Source organism: Capra hircus, chromosome 3 (assembly GCF_001704415.2).
Source record: "Capra hircus breed San Clemente chromosome 3, ASM170441v1, whole genome shotgun sequence".
In the NCBI taxonomy this organism is placed as follows: domain Eukaryota; kingdom Metazoa; phylum Chordata; class Mammalia; order Artiodactyla; family Bovidae; genus Capra; species Capra hircus.
Window position 1 is genome coordinate 89,736,401 of NC_030810.1, and position 17,762 is coordinate 89,754,162.

The following is a 17,762-nucleotide window of genomic DNA, read 5'->3' on the forward strand; positions in this document are numbered from 1 at the left end:
ATAATTATCTTGAGATCTATGTTGATGTTGTATTGACAGTTCATTCCTTTCATTACCAAGTAGTGTCCATTGTGGGCTTGTGGGCTTCCCCAGTAGCTCAGCTGGTAAAGAATCCGCCTGCAATGCAGGAGACCCCAGTTCGATTCCTGGGTCAGGAAGATCCGTTGGAGAACGGATAGGCTACTCACTCCAGTATTCTTGGGCTTCCCTGGTGACTTAGACAGTAAAGAATCCACCTGCAGTGCAGGAGACCTAGGTTTGATCCCTGAGTTGAGAAGATCCGCTGGAGGAGGGCATGACAACCCACTCCAGTATTCTTGCCTGGAGAATCCCCATGGACAGAGGAGCCTGGCGAGCTACAGTCCATGGGGTCACAACTGAGCAACTAAGTACAGCACAGCATAGTGTCCATTGTGTGTATGTACCACAGTTTGTTGTGTCAGTTCATGATAGTGAACATTTATGTTGTTTGCAGTTTTGGACTATTGCAAATAAAGTTCCTATGAACATTCATACACAAGGCTTTGTATGGACATGCACTTAATATTTCTTTTGGATGAATACCTAGGAATAGAATGGTTATGTTACATGGTAGATGTATGTTTAACTTTTTAAGAAACGGTCAAATTGTCTAAAGTAGTTTTACCATTTTCATTCCCACCAGCATGTATAAGAGTTCCATTTGCTCCACATCCTCACCAGCACTTGATATGGCCAGTCCTTTTAGTTTTAGTCTTTCTGATAGGTATATAATATGACATTGCAGTTTTAATTTGAATTTCCCTGCTGACTAATGACGTTGAGCATCTTTTCATGCTTATTTGCTGTCTATGTTGTTCTTCTTCCATAAAATATTTGTTCAAATCTTTTGCCCATTTTTAAATTGAGTTGATTTTTTTCATTACTGCATTTTGAACATTCCTTCTATATCTAGATTCAAGTACTTTAATAGATATATGCCTTGCAAATATTTTCTCCCTGTCTGTGGCTTATCATTTCATACTCTTAACTGTATCTTTTGAAGAGCAGAAGTTTTTCATTTTGATGAAGTCCATTTTATCAATGTTTCTTTCATAGATTTTGCTTTTAGTATCACATAACTAATATTTAGTGTCAAATAAGAAATCTTTGCCTAAACTGATGTCAGAAACTTTTTCTCTTGTGTTTCTATAATTTTATAGTTTAAGTTTTACACTTGGATCTATGATACAGCTTCATTTTGTTATATGGTAAAATATATGGATCAAATAATAAATTTTTTTGCTGATGGATAGACAATTGTTCTAGCCTCATTTGTTAAAAAGACTATCCTTCCTTTGTAGATGGCTTTGGCCTCTTTGTCACAATCCATTTTCCATATTTTTTTTGCTTATTTCTGGATTTTCTGTTATATTCCATTGCTCCACTTGTCTGCCGTGATGCCTGTACCATATTTTCTTGATTACTGTGGCCTTTTATGTAAGTCTTAAAATTAGGTAATGTTAATTCTCCAGCTTCTGTTCTTTTTGACCATTGTTTTGCTTATGCATGGGTCTTGGCATTTCCATATGAATTTTAGAATCAGCTAATTGCTAATCCATGAACATGATATTTCTCTCCATTTACTCAGCAGTGCTTTATAGTCCTCATTGTATAGGTCTTTAATATCTTTTGTCAGATTTATCACTATTTCATTGTTTTATGATTATTATAACTGTTTTTTAATGTTAATTTCTGATTATATAGACATGAAATTGATTTTGTATATTGATCCTTTATCCTGCAACCTTAATAATCTCACATATTAGTTCTAATAGCTTTTTTATAAATTTCATTGAATTTTCTATAATCATGTTTGCAAATAAAGACAATTTTATTTATTTTGTATGGACATGCACTTAATATTTTTTTCTAATCTGATTTCCATCTATTTATTGCCTTATTGTATTGGTTAGAACCTCCAGTACAAAGTTAAATAGAAGTAGTATGGATATCTTTGTTTTGTCTCTGAACTTAGGGAGGAAACAGTCTTTCATCATTAAATATGCTAGCTGTAGGTTTTCATAGATGTTCTTTATCAAGTTGAGGAAATGTCCTTCTGTTTCTAGTTTGCTGAGACTTAGAATAGATTTTGTCATGTGCTTTCTCTGTATCTGTTTTTTGGGTTTTTGGTTGGTTGGTTTTTAGGTTAAAAGCTCCAACATGTATTATTTCATAGATATTACTATTAGACCTTCATCCCATTTATTAAGCCATTTCAGATGACTTCAAGTTCATAAATTTACAATGAGGTTATAGAGCCCAGGCCTCCCTCAGCTGGTCAGTAATCCACCTGCAATGCAGGAGAGCCCAGTTCAATTCCTGGGTTGGGAAGGTCTGCTGGAGAAGGGATAGGCTACCCACTCTAGTATTCTTGGGTTTCCCTTGTGGCTCAGTTGGTGAAGAACCCACCTGCAATGTGGGAGACCTGGGTTCAATCCCTGGGTTGGGAAGATCCCCTGGAGAAGGAAAAGGCTACCCACTCCAGTATTCTGGCCTGGAGAATTCCATGGACTATATAGTCCATGGGGTCGCAAGAGGCAGACACGACTGGGCGACTTTCGCTATAGAGCGCAACCAGGATGGGACAGAATGTATTCCAAGTTTGGAGGGGGCTGCGTAGTTCCTCAGTGGTGTCTCCTGTGGAGCACCTGTCCTCCACTGTTTGCTCCTGCACATCTGAATGTGACCTTTCTCTGGCTGTGGCCATTTCATCTCCTGATTCTAGTGCTCTGCCACTTTGTTGTCTAGAAGATTGATGCAAGCTTCCTGGCCCCATCTCTTCTTAGGCCTCAAATACATACTGTGAGGTTCAGGAGAGCTGGCCAATTTGAAGGCTAAGAACACTTGCTTGAAGGAGGAACTGCCGTGCCAGCATATACTGTCCTTAATCATACTGCAGAAACTGCTTTCATTCTGAGGATGGTGAGTCCTAAAAGATGATGGCCAAGAAGCAGATGTTCTAAGGGACTTATTCTGAAAGTTTATCCCCAAGAGAGAGCCATGTGGCCACCTGCTTTTTATCATATTTCTAATAGCTGCTCCATTTCCTCAAGCGCTGTTGTAAAATCATTTACTTGACTTATATAAGGTCTGTTGTTCTTTGAACTGGGCCCTCTCGTCTTTTTTCATCTTCAGCCTTACCTTTAAGACCTGCAACTCCTCCCATCTGTTTTCTGGCTGTTTCGTTAAAAAGCTTCAGCTCATCTTGCAAAGTTTCTAACAGCAATGTAGAGTCCATGTGATCCGTAGTGGAGTCTAGGTATGTATGATACCAAGGTCTCACTGCCTGGGTTGAGGCCCTTGCCCTCCAAAACTGCCCAACAGTTGTTCTAAAACTTCTCCATTAGCTCCACCTTCTGGGTCAGGTCCTTCAGTTCTCCCTGAGTTTCAGACAACTTCTGGTGCAACTGCTGGTTGATGGCCTTTAAGAGCTGGTTCTTATCCTTGAGCTCTTCCTCTGATTTCAGTTTACTGTGTGATTTGTGGCTCTTGCTGATGTTCCTCCTGGTGGCAGTGTCTGTAGCTTTCACCTGCCCATTCTCGTGTCTTGGTCTGATGATTTTTCTAACATCATTCTCTGAACCTCCTGATCAAGTTCTGGAAGCATCAGCTTCTTTGGACTTAACACGCAATAGGCTCTTAGAAGTGTCTTGAGTTTGTGCCTATCTGGGCAGGCCACTACTTAACACAGAGGAGGGCTGCAAGGTGTATGCCATCTTAACCATGCTGGCATTGTAACAAGGTGGCATGGCTGGGGCCCAGGCACCTGCTGCTTCCACCCACAGGCCTCATCCGAGAACTACTTCCCTGGTGGCTCAGACAGTAAAGCGTCTGCCTACAGTGCGGGAGGCCTGGGTTTGATCCCTGGGTCAGGAAGATCCTCTGGACAAGGAAATGGCATCCCACTCCAGTACTCCTGCCTGGAAAATCCCATGGATGGAGGAACGTAGTAGGCTACCGTCCATGGGGTCGCAAAGAGTCGGACACAACTGAGCAACTTCATTTCACTTTTTTTTTTTCATGTCCTTGCTATGTTTCTGAAATATTGTCTGAAAAAGAATTTCATCCCCTTTCTTACTGAGTTTCTCTTAAATCAAGTAGATTGATGTGGAGTAGCTTTTTTAGCTTTATCCTATGGCTCTTCTGGGCTTCCCTGATAGTTCAGTTGGTCAAGAATCCACCTGCAATGCAGAAGACCCTGGTTCAATTCCTGGGTCAGGAAGATCCCCTGGAGAAGGGATAGGCTACCCACTCTAGTATTCTTGGGCTTCCCTTGTGGCTCATCTGGTAAAGAATCCACCTGCAATGTGGGAAACCTGGGTTTGATCCCTGGGTTGGGAAGATCCCCTGGAGAAGGGAAAGGCTACCGACTCCAGTTTTCTGGCCTGGAGAATTCCATGGGGTTACAAAGAGTCAGACATGACTGAACAACTTTCACTCACATGGCATCTTAGAAACTAGAATTCTCTAACTTCAAATTTTATGCAGTAGAGTTTAGTAATCAAATTATTTTCCCCAATGGCAAAAGTTAATTTTAATTTAAAAATCAAATCATAAACATTTGCAAAAGAGAAACAAACCAAAAAAAAAAACCAAAACCCTCTGCTACTTTAATGAACTGCTGTCCTTTAAAGCAACTTTTATCCTTTGACTTTAATGGTTTTAATAGTTTACTGGTTTCTTATGATACTTTTATCAAACAGGAAAAAACAATATGTACATTTTTTTACCTTCTGACAATATTATTACCTCTTTCCTAGGAGTAACAAAAGCAGTTAAATCATTTAAATTGCATTTTAGTATGTCATATCACAGGAAATAGACATCAAAATGATACAAATGAACTTATTTACAAAATAGAAATAGACTCATAGACATAGAAAACAAATTTATGCTTATCAAAGAGGAAGGAGGAAATGATAAATTGGGGAATTGGGGATTATCAGATATACAATATTGTGTATGAAATAGATAAACATAAAGAATAAACAAGGACCTATTGTATAGCACTGGGAACTGTGTTCAGTATCTCATAATAACCTATCATGGAAAAGAATCTGAAAAAGCATATCTATATATATTTATCATTGTCTAATATCAACTATTTGCTATTTTCTAAGAAAAAAGTAAAAAAAAGATATAGCTTTTTAATCACGTCATCATTTATATTATACATTGTGGCATTTAGGATGTTTAAGCATAACGGTACCAGAAAAATAAGCACATTTACCATTTAACTGACATCTTCCAGTGGGCTGTTTTTCTTACATCTTTGAGGAAAGAAAGGCAGAATTCAGTTTGTAAAATGCTACCTATTTAGAGAAGACACAGTTGTCTAGTAGTTGGGGAAAGCTTCAGAAAAGATTACAGCAGTGGGGAATTTCACTGCATTTTTCAGCTTGAAACTAAAACAAATAAAAAAGGGAAACAGCTTATTCCTGTTATTTTTACTTCCTTATTGTGTCTTCCTTGCATGTGTTAGCCTTGTGATTTGTGATTAATCAGAGGTTATTTCTGGTTGTCCCCATAGGAGAAGAGAAAGAAAGATGAAGAGGTTGCTTCTAAAGTTAAAGCTTGTGGCCCATCATTTAGTATTTCAGTTCAGCCAGTTGTAGGAACAATTTGAAAGATAGACGGAAACTATCTTGTGTATTTGCTGAAAATCCTTATGGAAGAAAAGTATGTATAGAATCAAGCTGAGAATTTTATTATATAGGAAATTATTTCCTTAGAAAAGCACAGCAGTAAATCTATTCCACGAAACCATTCTTGTGTGTGCACAAGGATGTTCACTGCAGTATTGTTTAATATAGTATTGAAAAATATAATCAGCCTAAAATATCCATCAGTAAAAATATAGGTAAAAATATGGGTGCATAACTGATACATCCTTATTAAGGAATATAATCACATGTTTTTTAATGAGAAAGCAAAAGCTATGTATTTACTGTCTTCAAAAGCTCTTTAAGACACACTAAGTGAAAACAAGTTGCAGAACAGTTTCACAGAAAATAATATCTATGAAATTACACACACACACACACCCTACACACACACACACACACACACACATGTACATGCTGGCAAAATGTCTGGAAGGATGTCTATCATACTAAAAACCTTCAGAAAAGAAAGAGAAATTGGGTTATGTTTAGAAAGGACTTCAGCTTTATCTGTGGAGTTAAAATTTTATGAGAAAATAGTCATTTGCTAATGGTGAAATTAAAATAAAATTGTATTTCTAAGAAATACAGTGTGAGCAGTGGGATGGCAAGGAGTTAAGAACATTTACTTTTTAAACTTCAGGTAATTGATATTTCTCACAGAAATCTGTATTAACTCAAAAATAGAGTTAAGAGAGTAGAGAAGTATAGCATACCTGGGGCAAGCATGAGCTTACTACCTCTATATCCCTGATTTTCTCCCCCCAAAGCAGGCTAAATTTCTGACTGATTTTCAAATTCTGCCTTTGTGTAGGATACCTAAAAGTTATTCTTCAGAGGTCATGGAAGTTTCTTTCAGAGTTCATGGATTCAAATTACGTAAAGCTAACAACATATGTGTATGAAGCCAAGAAATTTTAATATCATAGCAAAAGACCTACTACCCTTCAAAGTATTTTTCCTGTCTTCAGTTCCATTATGTGTAGTTCATAATATTTCATCGTTTAATAACAACAAAAAGTATATTCTGCCTCAAAAAGTCAGCTTCGCCCAGTGAGTGCTAAGATATGCATAAGTTAAAAAAGAAAGTTTTAATCTAATTCAATACCTAATGTGTTGTCTGTTCAACAAAAGACTGAATTCTTTGGTAGACCTGATTACGAGATTATTATTTGATTCAGAAGTCTCTTGTTGATTTGAAACTTCATAAACAGAACTTCTCATATAAGTGTACCTAATAAATTTTTGTACAGTTAATGCATACTTTTTTCTGTTTTTCTTTGCACTTTATCTTGCTGCACTGCATGCCACATATCTATTGACAGATCCTAGAAAGTTCTTCAGAAATATTTGTCATCTGAGAAAATAAGTTAAAGCCCTTTAAGTTTAACTTGAATGTATTCAAGCCTCAAAAAATAGGTTGCCACTTATTCTTATTTTTGAGAAAAGAGATTTACCTAGTTTGCTATCTGAATATAGTTTGCCAACTAAAAATTGCCACTTGCCATCTGGTTCTAAAAGAATGAAGTCACTAGACACTGCAGTCACTGACCTTCGATACACCCTGAAAGGAGTTCAGGGCAGAGATCAGGATTGAGGCACTCTGTGCCCTGGGAGAAACTGGCAAAACAGGACTTCAGGTAGATATTGTCAAGAGAAGGTTTTATGAGCCAATTTCTTGCATCTTCTCATATGTAGAAAACTACTGAGATCATTAATGGAGACTTCTGCTCCTTATGACTAGCAGCACCCTCTGCCAAAATGTGTGCCTGGTTGTATGCTTTCCCATCACCAGAATCATATATACAGGACCTTCCCTCTTACCTCTTTGGAGCATTTCCTCAGGGCTATCTGAGAGGCTCTCTCCCAGTCTGCACCCAAATAAAACTTAACTCACAGCTTTCACATTGTGCATTTTGTTCAGCTGACAAATCTCATAATTTCACTACTGCTGATAATTTCCACTCAGTGACATTATTTACATCTCACCCCTGTACAAAGAAAGAACAATTTGTTCTTCAGACAGGAAATTATTGCTTTGTGTTTGTTTCCATATTTTTAGTCAAGGATACCAAATAATTAGGATATGCACCTTTGTTCACTGTGTATCTGTATTCAACTAAAAAATTGTAAAAGTGTACTGACGTTTTACCTCCATATCCTTTCCTATCAAATTGAGATCTGCATCCCTAAGTGGTTAGTAATGGGAATTTTGAGAGGATCAAGGAAAAGATTCAGTACTTTTTTAAGGGTACAGCATTGCTTGTCTTTCTTCATCTGTCTGGGTATATTTACAAAAAATAATGTTTCCTACACTTTTCAACTAAGGACCCCTGTGGGCATCTGTCTAAATTACACATGTCCTTTATCTTTTGGGATATATTTCTTTATCCCCCATTTCTCCAGTGTTTTTGTTTTTGGCTTTCACAAAATATTCATTATCCCTCCTTTAGTTGCTTTCCAAATTGATAGCTCTGAGTTCTTTTCTCTTTTAAAATCTTCCCTTCAGTCTCCTGTCCTTCCTGTCCTGACAGTATCTTTCATCCTAGAAATCATTAAAGGAAAAGAGAACTAAAACAAAGTCTTTCTAGATTTAGAATAGAAACAGTTTTCCTGTTCCTTATGGATTAAAATGGAGAAAGGGTCTAGGTTATCCCATTCTTGTCTTCAGTAACATTTAAAGTTTCCTAATGGTATCAACACTCTTTAAAATAAAAACAAAAAGGAAGGGCTTATGGATCTCCAAACAAAGATTTCCTGTTCTGATCCCAGGCATATGCTAATCCCTTTCCATGCACTTTTATCATGAAGATAAAAGTAGTCTTGGGTCAGAATCACTTGGAATTAATAGTAGCAGTGATCAACTTCCACGTGCTTGGTTTCACCATATATTCAGTGCCTTACTGTAGTGATGAACATTACCAATTCACATTTTAAATTATTATTAAACACCCCACAATGCACCAAGAGCCCACTTTTTACTTTTCATTCCTGACTTCTTTACCGCTTTCCTCATCCTTTTCTGTAAAAAACAGTCCTTTTCTGACTGGAGTCCTAAGCCAGCTGGTTGAAACTGAGTAGTAACTAGCTACCTCCCTCCGCATAAGGCTTCAGTGACAATAGAAATTGCCATCTTCCTGTCCTCTGACTTGTGATACAGAGCTTGTTAGAATGTATAATTAGCACTGTCCTTGCTTCTGTCTGCCTGCCCTGACATCTTGTTCTCACTGAGGTGTGGTTCGCAAACCATACTGGTCCCCTTTTTTCGTTCCTCCCTGTCTCTGCACTCCCTTTGACCAAACTCTTACTATTTACTTGATACACTTAATTGTGAACACTATTACTTCTCAGCCAAGCAAGAACCCCTCTCCCAAGGCCTTACATTTGAGCAGCTTGTTTCCTGTCATATTTCCCTGTAGTATTAGTCTGTGTCTGTAATTGAAGAATCTTGCTTCAAATCAGGTTGATAGTTAAGACCTCTGCCACAGTTATACATCTTCAAATCCTTCCGCCTCAGAATCCCCCAACTAGAGAAAGAAGACACCCTTACACATCTTATTTATGAGCTTTTTTTTTTTAGTATTTTACTGCTGAAGTTAATTTCTACATTGTCTGTTAATCCATAGTGAGTAAAAGAGCCAGAGCACGTCTCTAATAAAGATGCTTTCAAAGCTCATAGTTGCTTAAGGTGTCACAGTTACAGCGTGCAGCCTGGGTCTCCATATGAAATACTTTAGAGACAGTTTTTGGATAGTGTGACCCTCCCCCCAACTTCATGGTGTTTCCTGTGATTCATTAAGTTGCTGATAGTCCCATTTATCTGCCAGAACCCACCCACTTCCAGGGTTGGCCTTTTCCTTCCTACTCCTTATGAGTGTAAGGTCTGAGTCTTAGAAAGTTCTGATCAAACAAATTGCACTTGGTGTTCCTTTAAACATTAATGGTATTGTTTAGAAAGCATTCAATAAGCAGAAACAGCTTGTTTATTTCTGCTGTCAGGCCTTCAACTTGTCTGCAAATTTTAAGCTCTTGAAAGCAGGGGCTTAGTCAAATCTACACCCCCCCTAACATCACCCACATCACTTAGCATAAAAGTACCCAGCAGACATTAAACATTCAATGTAAGGATTCAAAGCATGTGTCTGTGAACCAGCCATACGTCCAGAAAATTTTCTGATTTCTCCAATGCCATTTTTTTACCTTTTTTTAAATATAAATTTATTTATTTTAATTGGAGGCTAAACTACTTTACAATATTGTATTGGTTTTCCCATACAGCAACATGAATCTGCCATGGGTATACACGTGTTCCCCATCCTAACCCCCCTCCCACCTCCCTCCCCATACCATCCCTCTGGGTCGTCCCAGTGCACCAGCCCTGAGCACCCTGTATCATGCATCAAACCTGGACTGGCGATTCATTTCACATATGATAATATACATGTTTCAATGCCACTCTCCCATATCATCCCACCCTCGCCTTCTCCCACAGAGTCCAAAAGACTGTTCTATACATCTGTGTCTCTTTTGCTGTCTCGCATACAGGGTTATCGTTACCATCTTTCTAAATTCCATACATATGTGTTAGCATACTGTATGGGTGTTTTTCTTTCTGGCTTACTTCACGCTGTATAATAGGCTCCAGTTTCATCCACCTCATTAGAACTGATTCAAATGTATTCTTTTTAATGGCTGAGTAATATTCCATTGTGTATATGTACCACAGTTTTCTTATCCATTCGTCTGGTGATGGACATCTAGGTTGCTTCCATGTCCTGGCTATTATAATCAGTGCTGCAATGAACATTGGATACATGTGTCTCTTTCAGTTCTGATTTCCTCTGTGTGTATGCCCAGCAGTGGGATTGCTGGGTCATAAGGCAGTTCTATTTCCAGTTTTTTAAGGAATCTCCACACTGTTCTCCATAGTGGCTGTACTAGTTTGCATTCCCACCAACAGTGTAAGAGGGTTCCCTTTTCTCCACACCCGCTCCAGCATTTATTGCTTGTAGACTTTTGGATAACAGCCATTCTGACTGGTGTGAAATGGCACCTCATTGTGGTTTTGATTTGCATTTCTCTGATAATGAGTGATGTTGAGCATCTTTTCATGTGTTTATTAGCCATCTGTATGTCTTCTCTGGCAAAATGTCTGTTTAGTTCTTTGGCCCATTTTTTGATTGGGTCATTATTTTTCTGGAATTGACCTGCAGGAGTTGCTTGTATATTTTTGAGATTGATCCTTTGTTAGTTGCTTCATTTGCTATTATTTTCTCCCATTCTGAAGGCTGTCTTTTCACCTTGCTTATAGTTTCCCTGCTATTTTTGATTGTCTAACCCTAGTAACACAGGCTTTTTTTTTTTTTCACATTTTGTATATTTGATATTAGGCAAAACTTCTCCAGCTTTGTAAGCTTTTATAACATTCATCAATTTAAAACAATAATGCTGATTCCTTATCATTTCTTTCAGAATTTACATATTTATTATAGCTTAAACTGCTTAAAATTATAGATTTAGGAGTTACACTTCTTACGTTCTTCTTTCTATTCTAGTGTTTTTCAGACTTTTTTGACAGGGACATCGAGTCAAAAATAGACTTTGCATCATGACCCAAGGGATATACCAACACACACACTTGCCCTCCCACACACACCTCTATATTCTCATGCCAAAAGAAAAGTTTCTTGAAATAGTGCTCATAATGTTCAGTGCTCTGTGATGTTTTCAGTTCTGTTCCAGTTCATTTTTAAGCTGCTGATCATGCCCTACTAAATTGAGTTCATTCCTTTGACGGACTGGGGAATATCTGTTTATGTGTATTACTCTTTCAGTTAACACACACAGTACTTACTGTATACCATTTACTGTTCTTCTCCACTACTTACCTGGCTTTGTAGCCTTGGGAGAGTCTCATATTAATGGTCAGTTTCTTCTACCAATTAGAGATACAATGCTGTCTACTGTAGAGGAAGGCTGTTAGGATGAGACGAGCTGTGTAAAGCTCTGAGCACGCTGCTCAGCAGGTAATAAGCTCTCCAGTGTGAGCACCTCCCTTGTTTCTGCTGTTGTTATTGCTATTAAAATTACTTTGGTTTGAACTTCCCATGTTTCTGAAACACTATATATTATATATAACTTAATTTTACCTTTAATTCTCATTATATATATTTTTAAACTAGAGGTATATTTTAGATCTAGTGAAATGCATCGATGTTAAGTGTTGAATTCAGTAAGTTTTGACAGATTCCACTCCATTTGACGTATACTCCTATCAAGACATAAACATTCTAATCACACCAAAAAGTTATCATATGCCCCTCCCTGGTCATTTGTCCTCCTTGTATCCAGGTGTAACCACTGTTCTGATTTTCTTCACTGTAGATTAGTTTTGCCCATTAGAACAGTCACACAGAATGTGTTCTTTCTGACACTTTTTTTTGTTTGATATGATTTCAGGTTCGTTAGTATCATTGTATGTATCAGTAATTTGTTCCTTTTCATTTCTGAATAGCCTTTCTTTTGGGGGGTTGTGGGGGTCTTTGTTGCTGCACATGGGTTGTGGGGGAGTGGGGGCTGTTCTTCATTGCAGAGCACGGGCTCGGAGCACGTGGGCTTCAGGAGTTCCAGCACACAGGCTCAGTAGTTGTGGTGCATGGGCTTAGTTGCTCTGTAGCATGTGGGATCTGCCCAGATCAGGGATCAAACCCATGTCCCCTGCATCGCCAGGCAGATTTTTATCCTCTGTGCCACAAGGGAGGTCCCTGAATAGTTTTCCATTGTGTGAATACATCACATTTTATTTTTATCTATTCTACTAGTGATTGATATTTGTTTACAGTTTAGGGCTATTATGAATAAAGCTACTCTGGATAACTGTGTAGAAGTCTTTGTGAATATATGTTTTCATTTCTTTTAGACAAATACTTAGAAGTGAAATTGGAGGTAGGCATTTTCTAACTTTATGAGAAACTTCCAGGTTAATTTCCAAAATAATTATACCATTTATACTCCCACCAGCAATGTGCGAGTATTCTAGTTACTCCATACCTTTCCAGCATTTAATGTTGTCGGTCTTTAATTTTAGCCTTTCTAATGGCTGTATGCTGCTGCCGCTGCTAAGTCGCTTCAGTCGTCTCCGACTCTGTGCGACCCCATAGACAGCAGCCCACCAGGCTCCTCCATCCCTGAGATTCTCCAGGCAAGAATACTGGAGTGGGTTGCCATTTCCTTCTCCAGTGCAGGAAAGTGAAAGTGAAGTCGCGAAGTGGTGTCCGACTCCTAGCGACCCCATGGACTGCAGCCCACCAGGCTCCTCCGTCCATGGGATTCTCCAGGCAAGAGAGAGTGGGTGCCATGGCTGTGGAGTAGTATCTTATTGTTTTAACTTACATCTCCCTGATCACTGATGAGTTGAGCATGTTTTCATGTGCTTTGTGCCCATTCATATTTTATTTTTAGGTCTGTAATCCATTCCTGCTTTGTATGGTATGAGGGAGGTGTTGACTCTCATTATATTTTAAGAGATATATGGTTCCCTAAATAAAAGAGATTAAGCTCTAATACAGCATTGAAGATTATATTTTCAAATCCTTAATTTATATTTAGACCATTAATTTGTTCAGGTCTTATAGAATTCCTTACACATTTTCTTCCCCACTTGAAAAAGTTGTTTCTGTAGACCCAGTCCAGAATGTATATGTAACTTGTTTCAATCACATACATAGTCTATAATAATAAAACAGAACAAAGACAAAAAACTCAACACACTTATTTCAATTTCGTTAGTTTCTCAGGACTCTCTGGAATTTGAATGTTGGAGCAGCTACATTATTCTGTTTACCCATATTCTATCAGTAAGTAGTCTACTAGCTAGAAGTATTATACTTGTAGTTATTTGTACTAAACTTACCATTTTTAGTCTTCAAAAGAATTTATTACACTGGAGTCAGATAATAATATGATCCTCTGAACTTATATAAATAATTGCTTTTATAAATATCTGTGGATGCAAACTGACTCCAGGAGAATTTCTTTTTTTTTTTTTTTACCAGCATGATGAACGTTTTATTAAAAAGACAAGGGGAATCTTTGACGCTCGTTCTACTTCAAAGTCAGTTTGCTAAATATATAGATCAGTGTTACCTTAAGTGATTATACTCAGTAAATTCTAGATTTTCAGTTCAGTCGCTCAGTCGTGTCTGACTCTTTGCGACCCCATGAACCGCAGCACGCCAGGCCTCCCTGTCCATCACCAACTCCCGGAGTTTACCCAAACTCATGTCCATTGAGTTGGTGATGCCATCCAACCATCACATCCTCTGTCTTCCCCTTCTCCTCCTGCCCTCAATCTTACCCAGCATCAGGGTCTTTTCCAGTGAGTCAGCTCTTCACATCAGGTGGCCAAATTATTGGAGTTTCAGCTTCAACATCAGTCCTTCAAATGAACACCCAGGACTGATCTCCTTTAGGATAGATTGGATCTCCTTGCAGTCCAAGGGACTCTCAAGAGTCTTCTCCAACACCACAGTTCAAAAGCATCAATTCTTCGGTGCTCAGCCTTCTTCACAGTCCAACTCTCACATCCATACATGACTACTGGAAAAACCATAGCCTTGACTAGATGGACCTTTGTTGGCAAAGTAATGTCTCTGCTTTTGAATATGCTGTCTAGGTCAGTCATAACTTTTTTTTCAAGGAGTAAGTGTCTTTTAATTTCATGGTTGCAGTGATTTTGGAGTCCCAAAAAATAAAGTCAGCCACTGTTTTCCCATCTATTTGCCATGAAGTGGTGGGACCAGATCCCATGATCTTAGTTTTCTGAATGTTGACCTTTAAGCCAACCTTTCACTCTCCTCTTTCACTTTTATCAAGAGGCTCTTTAGTTCTTCCTCACTTTCTGCCATAAGGGTGGTATCATCTGCATATCTGAGGTTATTGATATTTCTCCTGGCAATCTTGATTCCAGCTTGTGCTTCTTCCAGCCCAGCATTTCTCATGATGTACTCTGCATATAAGTTAAATAAGCAGGGTGACAATAGACAGCCTTGACATACTCCTTTTCCTATTTGGAACTAGTCTAGATTTTACTAACAGCAAAAAAAAAAAAATATATTGACCTCACTAAAATGATGAGTACAGAAAGGCTAAGACATCAGGAAAGAGGCTGGAAAATAAACATCTATTATATGTCTTAGGCCTAAGGCAAAATACAGAGAATGTAGGAAGAGAGATGTATGATAAGTGCTTTTTCCTTCAAATAACTTAAAATCTAACAAGGATGAAATAAAAGACAGGAAAGTGAAAAATGTTTATAACAATGCAAGAGATAAATACCGATTGACCACATTATATAATATGTCAAATACTAGTTCAAGATTGATTGCTAACTAAATAGAATGTTATTGATTATCCAGGTTCCTGATATATTTTTAGTGATGTGTTGTTACTTCTGAGTTATCTGGGATTGGTAAATTTTGTTTTGCTTTTAATGAAGATTTCCTAGCCTGATCCAGTTTTAAAGAATCATAAATCTATGGAGTTGAGTTTAAGTCATTAACTCTAAAATAAAGGAAAAAGTATTCTAAACTTAGCTATTGAAAAAATTAATTCATATTTATTATACTTTGTGTCAAGTACAAGAGGAAGCATTTTTATGTTAGTCATTTAATTTTTATAACTATAGGTATATTTGTTACCCTCATTCTACAGAAGAAGAATCTGAGGCACAGAGAAGTTAAGGTCGTTGCTAAAGGTAACAAAGAAAGTAATAGTGACAGGATACAGTCTCAGCTCTGTTAGACTCTAGAGCCCAAAAGTATTAAAGAAAATAAACACATAGAAACCCAGATTTGAGAAGACAGCATTTATAGTTAAGTGGAAGGAGTATTCGGTTTTCAGTAATATTAGAAATTTTTTTAAGTGATGAAAATTTTCTCCTTGTTCCAGTGATAAATTTTGTGCCATATTCCAAAAATTAAAGCATAATTCCAGTGAGGCTAAATCCTTTTTTATCAGTATTGTCCAACAGTAAAATCCAGTTTTCCTTCAGAAAGTAGAAAGGAGCTTCCAGAACAAAGGGTATACTTATAATATCATTATCGTCTTTATCCAGAATGGTTGCTTTATTTCCAGTTGCCCAGACAGCTATTTATAGTTTATTAGGGACTCCAGAGTATAAATGATTTAAGATTAATAGAATCAAACTGTGTGTGAAAAGAATTCTTTTTCACATGCTTTTGGTAACATTAACAGAAATCATTGGTAATCATTAACAGGAATCCTCTTGTTTGTCTTTCTGATCCTTAGCACAGATAGTTAAAGGCATAATGTTTATATTGCTGATTACTTTTATAAGTATCACTTCAGAATTGGTGGTAAATGGCAAAGATGCATATCCTAATACAGTTATGATATCAACCTGAGTCTTGAAAATAAAACCTTCTACTTGAATATAAGCCCTCAATTAAATAAATGGGCCATAATTCTTCCACCTTTACGTTTGGGACCACTTCTTATGTTGGTGATTATTATCCAAAGAATAAAGAAATTGATTTCTTATTTTAAGATCGAAATATATATAATTTATACTATTATTTATGTATATATATACATATTATACATACATAATAATTATTTAGCATAATAAATTATTTATTATAGAGAGAAGGTAACTCCTTCATATTTCTTTTTGTAGTTTATCATAAAGCTGAAATTTTTGAAGCGCAAGCATGGCATATCCAAGGATATTATGTGGTTTTAAGTTTTCAGTAGTGGCGTGTTTCATTCAGCCTGTAACAGTAAAAATAAATGAGTAGTAGATGACTAGTATGTTTTGTCTGCTGTAGTATTATCCTCTATTATTGAATCTGTCTAATCAGCCAATTACTTTATTGTTATCTGGAATTAAAGATCATTGTGTTTTCTGACAATGTAGGAATTTATGTTCAGTTAAAATACATATTGTCACTAAAGTGAAAATAATGAAATTGCAAGGAACTGACTGGTTTTAGCAGCACTCCTGATCTCTTCCCCCTAAAAGTGAAATCTAGATCATTTTAAAGTTCTTATAAAATAGCTGAGATATCATTAAAATATTAAGCTCAGCCTTGACAGATTTTAGAACAGGTATTTAAGTCTAAATTTTGACTTGAAATGTGAAAGGTAGTGGTAGCATGTGTAGTCATTCACCTTGACAGCCAGCTTCGAAGATGGCCCTCAATGAATGATCCCGCTCCTGATAGTCACACCATTAGGTAGTCCCCACTGGCCATATTTACCAGGGTTGGTCTGTGTGGTTGCTAGAACACATCAGAAATGATGGTGAGTCATACGACAGTGGGACTTCCCTCTTGATGTGCCTGTGTCTATCTGTCTCACTGTCTCACATCACTTGCTCTGTGGGAAGGCAGCACATGCTCGGGGACAAGGCCTAACCCAGCAACCAAACTTGGAAGTGGATCCTCCAGCCCTGCTTATACCTTCAGATGCCTGCAGTCCTGGCCAGCAGCTTGACTGCAATCTCATGAGACCCTGAGCCAGAACTACCCAGCCCAGCCCTCAACTCCTCCAAGATTCCTGACCCTCAGAAACTGTATGAGATTAAAAACGGTTCACTAAACATTTAAATTGGGGGTAATTTGTTAAATAGGAATAAATAACCATGTGAAGTGAAGTGAAGTCGCTCAGTCATGTCTGACTCTGCAACTCTATGGACTGTACCCTGCCAGGCTTCTCCATCCATGGGATTTTCCAGGATGAATACTGGAGTGGGTTGCCATTTCCTTTTCCAGGGATCGATCCCAGGTCTCCCGCAATGCAGGATGGTAAAGAGTCTTCTTTACCATCTGAGCCACCAAGGAAGCCCAAATAACCATACATACTTCCACTAAAGCTCTTCTTTCATTTATCAAATCATAACATCTATTTTTGTTTATTTTTGTTGTTATTATTTAGGTTAAGTGTGTAACCCATCCAATTCACTTGACTGATGCATTAAGTTGGTTGGAAAATACTATATTCCATCTCATTTTCCAATTCACTGTTTGGTGTAATAAATACAGAATTCACTTTTCCCAT

At 37.6% G+C, this 17,762-nt stretch overlaps 1 protein-coding gene and 1 pseudogene across 1 annotated transcript in view; one reads left to right on the plus strand and one right to left on the minus strand.

The window, feature by feature from the left end:
* CTTNBP2NL (CTTNBP2 N-terminal like) overlaps nt 1-17,762 on the plus strand; it is a 52,487-nt gene that overhangs the window by 22,615 nt on the left and 12,110 nt on the right. The window lies entirely within an intron of this gene.
* On the minus strand, nt 2,517-7,842 carry LOC102176485 (annotated as a pseudogene).